This window comes from Oncorhynchus kisutch, linkage group LG8 (genome assembly GCF_002021735.2).
Source record: "Oncorhynchus kisutch isolate 150728-3 linkage group LG8, Okis_V2, whole genome shotgun sequence".
NCBI classification, from domain to species: Eukaryota; Metazoa; Chordata; class Actinopteri; order Salmoniformes; family Salmonidae; genus Oncorhynchus; species Oncorhynchus kisutch.
In genome coordinates this window covers 14,643,950-14,650,782 of record NC_034181.2, presented here as the reverse complement: position 1 = coordinate 14,650,782, position 6,833 = coordinate 14,643,950, and the positions used below count along the sequence as shown (strand labels likewise).

At 39.0% G+C, this 6,833-nt stretch overlaps 1 long non-coding RNA gene across 1 annotated transcript; it reads left to right on the top strand.

Moving 5' to 3' along the window:
* The first annotated feature begins 516 nt into the window (after positions 1 to 516).
* LOC116374763 (uncharacterized) lies at positions 517 to 1,863 on the top strand. The gene is made up of 2 exons (XR_004210705.1): positions 517 to 702; positions 1,793 to 1,863. It is a non-coding gene; the product is annotated as an uncharacterized LOC116374763 (long non-coding RNA).
* Positions 1,864 to 6,833: the final 4,970 nt, after the last annotated feature.

The window sequence follows — 6,833 nt, the reverse complement described above, 5'->3', positions numbered from 1 at the left end:
ACATGTATGTTTTCGGGAATTGTAAATTTTTGTTTTCTGTGGTTTGAATTTGGCGCCCTCTATTTTCACTGGTAGTTGTCATATCGATCCTGTTAGCGGGGTTGCAGCCATAACAATTTAATTAATGTCATCACACAGCATACGAGTCATTCATGCCTTTACAGTTTTTCCCAATTGTTTACACACTAAAATTGGAACTTGAAACGCAATCACAGAAACCTGAAACTCATGTACCAAATCCTTAAACCAAGTCTGCAAAATTGCAAGAACAATTTCTCTTTTACACTCAGTTTTCAGTTCTATATCACACTTTTTGCAAACACTACATACAGTTCTCTACATTAGGCACATTTGGAAAGCAACTCCAATCACAATGCCAAGCTCTATACACCAATTGGCAACACCCACTCCTCACAGGTGTAAACACTAGTTGCTGAAATGTTCACTTAGCAATCAGAGATTTGGCACTATAAAAGACCACAGATGAGCTCGCCTGTTTTGGAGGAAATTAAGGAGTGAAGGAGTGAGAGTAAGAGGAGGGAGGACAAGCAAGGACAGTTGCCTCAGATGAGATCAGGGCCACATTGGTTGATCACGTGTTCAACCATGGATTGAGTATGAGGGAGGCTGGGCAGAGAGTTCAGCCCAACCTGAGCCGCTACATGGTTGCATCTATCATCCTACATTCAGAAATGAGAACCGGTGAGTTACCTAACATCTACACTATGCTCTTTATGTATGTATACTGAAGTATACTGCAGTCCGACATATCAGTAGGCCTATGTTACTCAGTGGTTGTTGGCCAATGCTACAGTAATGTTATTTCATATTGAAAGAAAATAGATTATTTTAGTTTACCATAACCAAACATATAATTTGTGGATCTTCTACAGAACTGAGACAGTCAGTGTCAACTTCGGCGTACGGCGTCACCGGCCTCCTAGCTATCACCGATCACTTTTTACGTTTGTTTTGTCTTTGTTTTTTTCACACCTGGTTTCAGTTGCCTTAATTTCTGTGTGCATAATTTACCCTGTTGCCTGCCTAGGTTTGTGCGAGATTCTTTTATTATGATGTTGCTCGGTTACGTTGAACCCATTTTTGTTTCACGCATTTATATTGAGTGTTTAAATTTAGGAGCTTTGTTTGTTCCTACTTGCGTGATTAATGGGTGTCTCTGTTGTCGAGGGCTTTTGATTTTTGTATTGTGCCTTACCTGTATTTGGTTGACTTGCCCATTTGAAATTACACATCTCTGCTCTCCTGACTCCTTCACCTACCTCCTAATGCATATATATATATATATATATATATATATATATATTTTTAACCTTTATTTAACTAGGCAAGTCAGTTAAGAACAAATTCTTATATAAATTCTTATATTGTCACAGCAAGGCCATGGTGGAAGACACCGGCTGTTCACACCAGAACGAGAAGACCGCTATTGTGAATATGGTGGCGGCAAACAATACCATTAGAATACGAGAAATACAGAACCACATAATTGCAGAAAACACACTATTCAATAGCATTCACCAGGTGGGCTTGTCTACATTGGACCTCTACAGCGCAACCGAATCCGAATGAAATGGGTCTACAGGGTGCCATTTGAGCGATGCTCAGAGGGTTAAAGAACAGCGCTATGAATATGTGAAAATAAGTACTATATTGTGAATTTACTATCATATCAGCACTGTATAGACACATTACAGTACTGTAATCCAGTGTATTGTGCCTCACCATATTGACTGCTCCTGGTCTATGTCACATATTGTCTTGTCTGTTTCAGAGAGTCTTGGAGCTGGATGCCACTGCAATTCAGCACGTTTATATTTACATTGAGGCTGGCTTCAACCTAGCCAAAAGAAGGGGATGGGGACGGAACATTTTTGGCCACCGAGTTTTTTTCAGCATAGTGATGGAAGGGGTATGACCGCCATCCCCTCGCACTCATGCCTCTTCTCCAGGCAATGGAGGATGCATGTGGTGAAGTTGATGTGAGGGCTTTCGGCGGCTTGATCAGTCACTCCAGAACATTCTTTCCCCACTGTTTAGCCAGGGAGAACATTGCTTGTGATGTAGATGAGATGCTGTGGCCAGACCAAAATAGGAGGCAAGATGCAGCCTAATGTCTTTTTTCTTACATTTTGCATGTGTTTTTGTCTTTGTGTTTTGAAAGAATGAGACGTTTTCATTTTAAATTTTTGTACAGAAAACCCTTTATCTTCGTGAATGTTTTCTCTTGTTCGGTATGGAAAGTGTTATGTACAAAACACAAGTGTTCAAAAATCCTGCATTTTGGAAATAAATTACTGTTTGTTATTGTATTGCATTTGTGTTTTTATTTATGTATATCTGAGTAGGTATACATTACTGTACTCTTTAATCTTTTAACCTATGTAAAATAGATAAAATTCTATATTTTCAGAATTTTCATGAGTATTTCTGTATGGGAATTTGGAGCTCTGCAATCTCACTGGATGTTGGCCAGGTGGGACGCTAGTCTCCCACATACCCTAGAGAGGTTAATGCAACCGCTGTGTCAGATTTCAAAAAAGCTTTCCCAAAAAAGCACACCATGCAATAATCTGAGTATGGCACTCAGACACAAAACAAGCCATACAGATTTCTAATATGTTGTGGAGTCAACAGAAGTCAGAAATAGCATTATAAATATTTGCTTACCTTTGATGATCTTTATCAGAATGCACTCCCAGGAATCCCAGTTCCACAATAAATGTTTGTTTTGTTAGAAAAAGTCAATTTATGTCCAAATACCTACTTTTGTTTGCGCCTTTAGCCAACAAATCCAAATTCACGACGCGCAGGCCAGACGAAAAGTAAAAAAAATCCATTACATTTCGTAGAAACATATCAAACGATGTATAGAATGTTTTTAACATAAATCTTCAATAATGTTTCAACCGGAGAATTCCTTTGTCTTTAGAAATGCAATGGAACGCAGCTACCGCTAATGGGTAGACCTCTTACTCAATCAGCTCTCATTCTCTCCTCCTTCACAGTGGAAGCCTCAATCATGGTTCTAAAGTCTGTTGACATCTATTGGAAGCCTTAGGAAGTGCAATCGGACCAAATGTACACTGTATCTTGGATAGGCAAAGAGTTGAAAAACTACAACCTCTGTTATACTCACAGACATCATTCAAACAGTTTTAGAAACTCCAGAGTGTTGTCTATCCAAATCTACAAATAATATGCATATATTTTCTTCTGGGCCTGAGTAGCAGGCAGTTTACTCTGGGCACATTATTCATCCAAGCTACTTAATACTGCCCCCAAGCCATAAGAAGTTTTAACAACCGGCTACAGTGTAACACTGAAAATGCAAAATGCATAAACCTACTGATGGGATATTCATAGTAGTGTTTTGTGTTGAGCACATCAGTGTGTTGTTGGTTGGTAGACAGATCTATTCATATGACGCATGTGTGTGTTTGCTTTTGCTAGACATTTGTAGAGTTTTGCATTTTGTGTTTGTGGTTTTGTGTTTAGAGTTTTGGGAAAATGTCCCAAAGATTCAGCAAACGTGTCTAAATAATTGTGGATGTATCGGCGTTAACGGATGCCATTGGAATATGGACTTCTCCTGATTCTGTTGTGGTCTCGTGGATCATCATTTTCCTTTTTGCAATCCGATAAGGATCACAATTATCCGGAAAATCATGGCCACAAGTTTCTCTGACCTAGCCAATACTGGAATCCTGGTGCCGCTGCTGCTGAGTGATAGCAGTACTAAAATATGTCCAGACCTTTTTTTCTTAACAGAGCGGCAAGCCTGAATCCCGGCAAGCCTGAAACTCGGCAGGCCTGAATCAATTCACAGACTTTGAGGTTTGGCTCGGTATAAAACCATCAGTCCCCGTAGGCTGAACATGTCACAAACTATATTCAGCACTTGGACCTGTCCCTTGTTGGTGACATCTTTGTCTAGATCACAGAGAGATCTGCAGCAAGTCAGCTATATCCATGGAATATCTGGAAGAATGTACTGAGGTTCACTGAGCTCAGTGCTGAAGCACTTACATTTTACTCAACACTGTTATTGTAATGGCAGATTTCCTCTTCGTCTGAAGAGGAGTAAGGATCGGACCAAGATGCAGCGTGGTAAGTGTTCATGGCGATTTATTAAAAACGAACTGAACACTGAGTACAAAACAATAAACGATGTGATGAAAACAAAAGCCGAAACAGTACCGTATGGCGACAAACACTCACACGGAAACAAACTCCCACAAACCAACAGTGAAACCCAGGCTACCTAAGTATAATTCTCAATTAGAGACAACTAACGACACCTGCCTCTGATTGAGAACCATACTAGGCTGAACACAAAAACCAACATAGAAAAACAAACAGACTGCCCACCCCAACTCACGCCCTGACCATACTAAATAAAGACAAAACCAAGGAAATTAAAGTCACAACGTGACAGTTATCCAGAACAACTTACAGGAAGTAATGAGTGGGAATCAAACCCACAGCCCTGGCATAGCAAACACCATGCTCTACCAACTGAGCTACACTGGACTGATAGACAAATGCATCACATTAGAGCTAGAGATGAGACAGGACGAAAAAGGCAGAGACAGACAGAGATAGACAGAGTGAGACAGAAAGAGAGACAGACAGGCTGGCACTGAGGGATGTATGCCCCTGAACATGCCACCCCTCATCAGTCCCAGGGATTATCAACATGCAGTGCCAACATCCATGTTTTGATTCAGTACTATGACTCAAGTGAAATGGTGAGTCTTAATGTTTTGATACAGTACTATGACTCAAGTGAAATGGTGAGTCTTAATGTTTTGATACAGTGCTATAACTCAAGTGAAATGGTGAGTCTTAATGTTTTGATACAGTACTATGACTCAAGTGAAATGGTGAGTCTTAATGTTTTGATACAGTACTATGACTCAAGTGAAATGGTGAGTCTTAATGTTTTGATACAGTACTATGACTCAAGTGAAATGGTGAGTCTTAATGTTTTGATACAGTGCTATGACTCAAGTGAAATGGTGAGTCTTAATGTTTTGATACAGTACTATGACTCAAGTGAAATGGTGAGTCTTAATGTTTTGATACAGTACTATGACTCAAGTGAAATGGTGAGTCTTAATGTTTTGACTCACTAGAATATTTTAAACAGCTAAGTGCTTGTTAAAACAATGCTGTCATTCCATCCACAAACCAACATTAGTCCCAAACACTTGGGGAAACTCATTCCTTCCTGGTGAAATAAAGGTTACATGTAAATAAAATATCTACCAGAACACAACACTTCTACTGGTCTACCTAACTACAGCACCATGGGAGTTATGATGATAATAAATCATTTCTCAAACAAAACATCTAAATGATTCAAACACCCTCCACTCACCCTGGCAGCATAAGATCGCTCTGTGTTATTATAATTGAATTATTTCTGGTGTGTGTGTGTGTATGTGTGTGCAGGTGCGTGTGTGTGTGGACTTGTTTAACTATTCTTGCAGGGTTAGGAGCCAGGGTATGGGTTAAGGTTAGGTTTTTGGGATAGGGTTAGGGTTAGGGTAAGAGTAAGGGATATAGGAAAATAGGATTTTGAATGGGACTGCATTGTGTGTCCACACAAGGTTAGCTGTGCAAGACTATGTGTGTGTGTGTGTGTGTGTGTGTGTGTGTGTGTGTGTGTGTGTGTGTGTGTGTGTGTGTGTGTGTGTGTGTGTGTGTGTGTGTGTGTGTGTGTGTGTGTGTGTGTGTGTGTGTGTGTGTGTGTGTGTGTGATTAGTGCTTTTTGAGGTCGGTTCAGTTTCGGTTTGATAATGAAAATAATCAAGTTTTTCCGTTTAAACATTAAATGCACTATGCATTATGTGGGTTTAATGCTGTAAAAACACAGAATAAAACAATGAATACAAGTCCCATGATGGTAGTGACTGCCCTTTACCGCTTATCAAATATTTACTTTAAAATATTTCAGTTGTGCTTATTACATTTGTTTTATTTGAAGACTTTATCATTTCATTCCAAGTCATCTATGGAGCTACCGCCTATGTATGTTGTCTGACAAAATCACTATTTTGTAGTTCTCTAAAGTAAATAAGGCATACTTTTATGACTGCTGAATACCAACTATCAATAACTTTGACATGTATTTTGAGGTAGAGATTTGATTTATCACTAGAGAAACTGTGCGTTGAGCTCAAAGAAAACCCTGAACAAAATGAAATTCAAATAATTGAACTGATGTTGGTCAATAAGTTGTTTAAAAAACTGAAAATATCCGACTTTCCGGTTAATCACTCAGCACTAGTGTTTGTGTTTCTGGAATATTAGTGCTAGTCAATGATGTGTAACAAGTTTCTCTAATTACCAACAACCTTCTCTAATTACCAACAACCTTCTCTAATTACCAACAACCTTCTCTAATTACCAACAACCTTCTCTAATTACCAACAACCTTCTCTAATTACCAACAACCTTCTCTAATTACCAACAACCTTCTCTAATTACCAACAACCTTCTCTAATCACCAACAACCTTCTCTAATCACCAACAACCTTCTCTAATCACCAACAACCTTCTCTAATCACCAACAACCTTCTCTAATTACCAACAACCTTCTCTAATTACCAACAACCTTCTCTAATTACCAACAACCTTCTCTAATTACCAACAACCTTCTCTAATTACCAACAACCTTCTCTAATTACCAACAACCTTCTCTAATTACCAACAACCTTCTCTAATCACCAACAACCTTCTCTAATCACCAACAACCTTCTCTAATCACCAACAATCTTATTTTATGTGTCCAGTTAAAATAAATATAA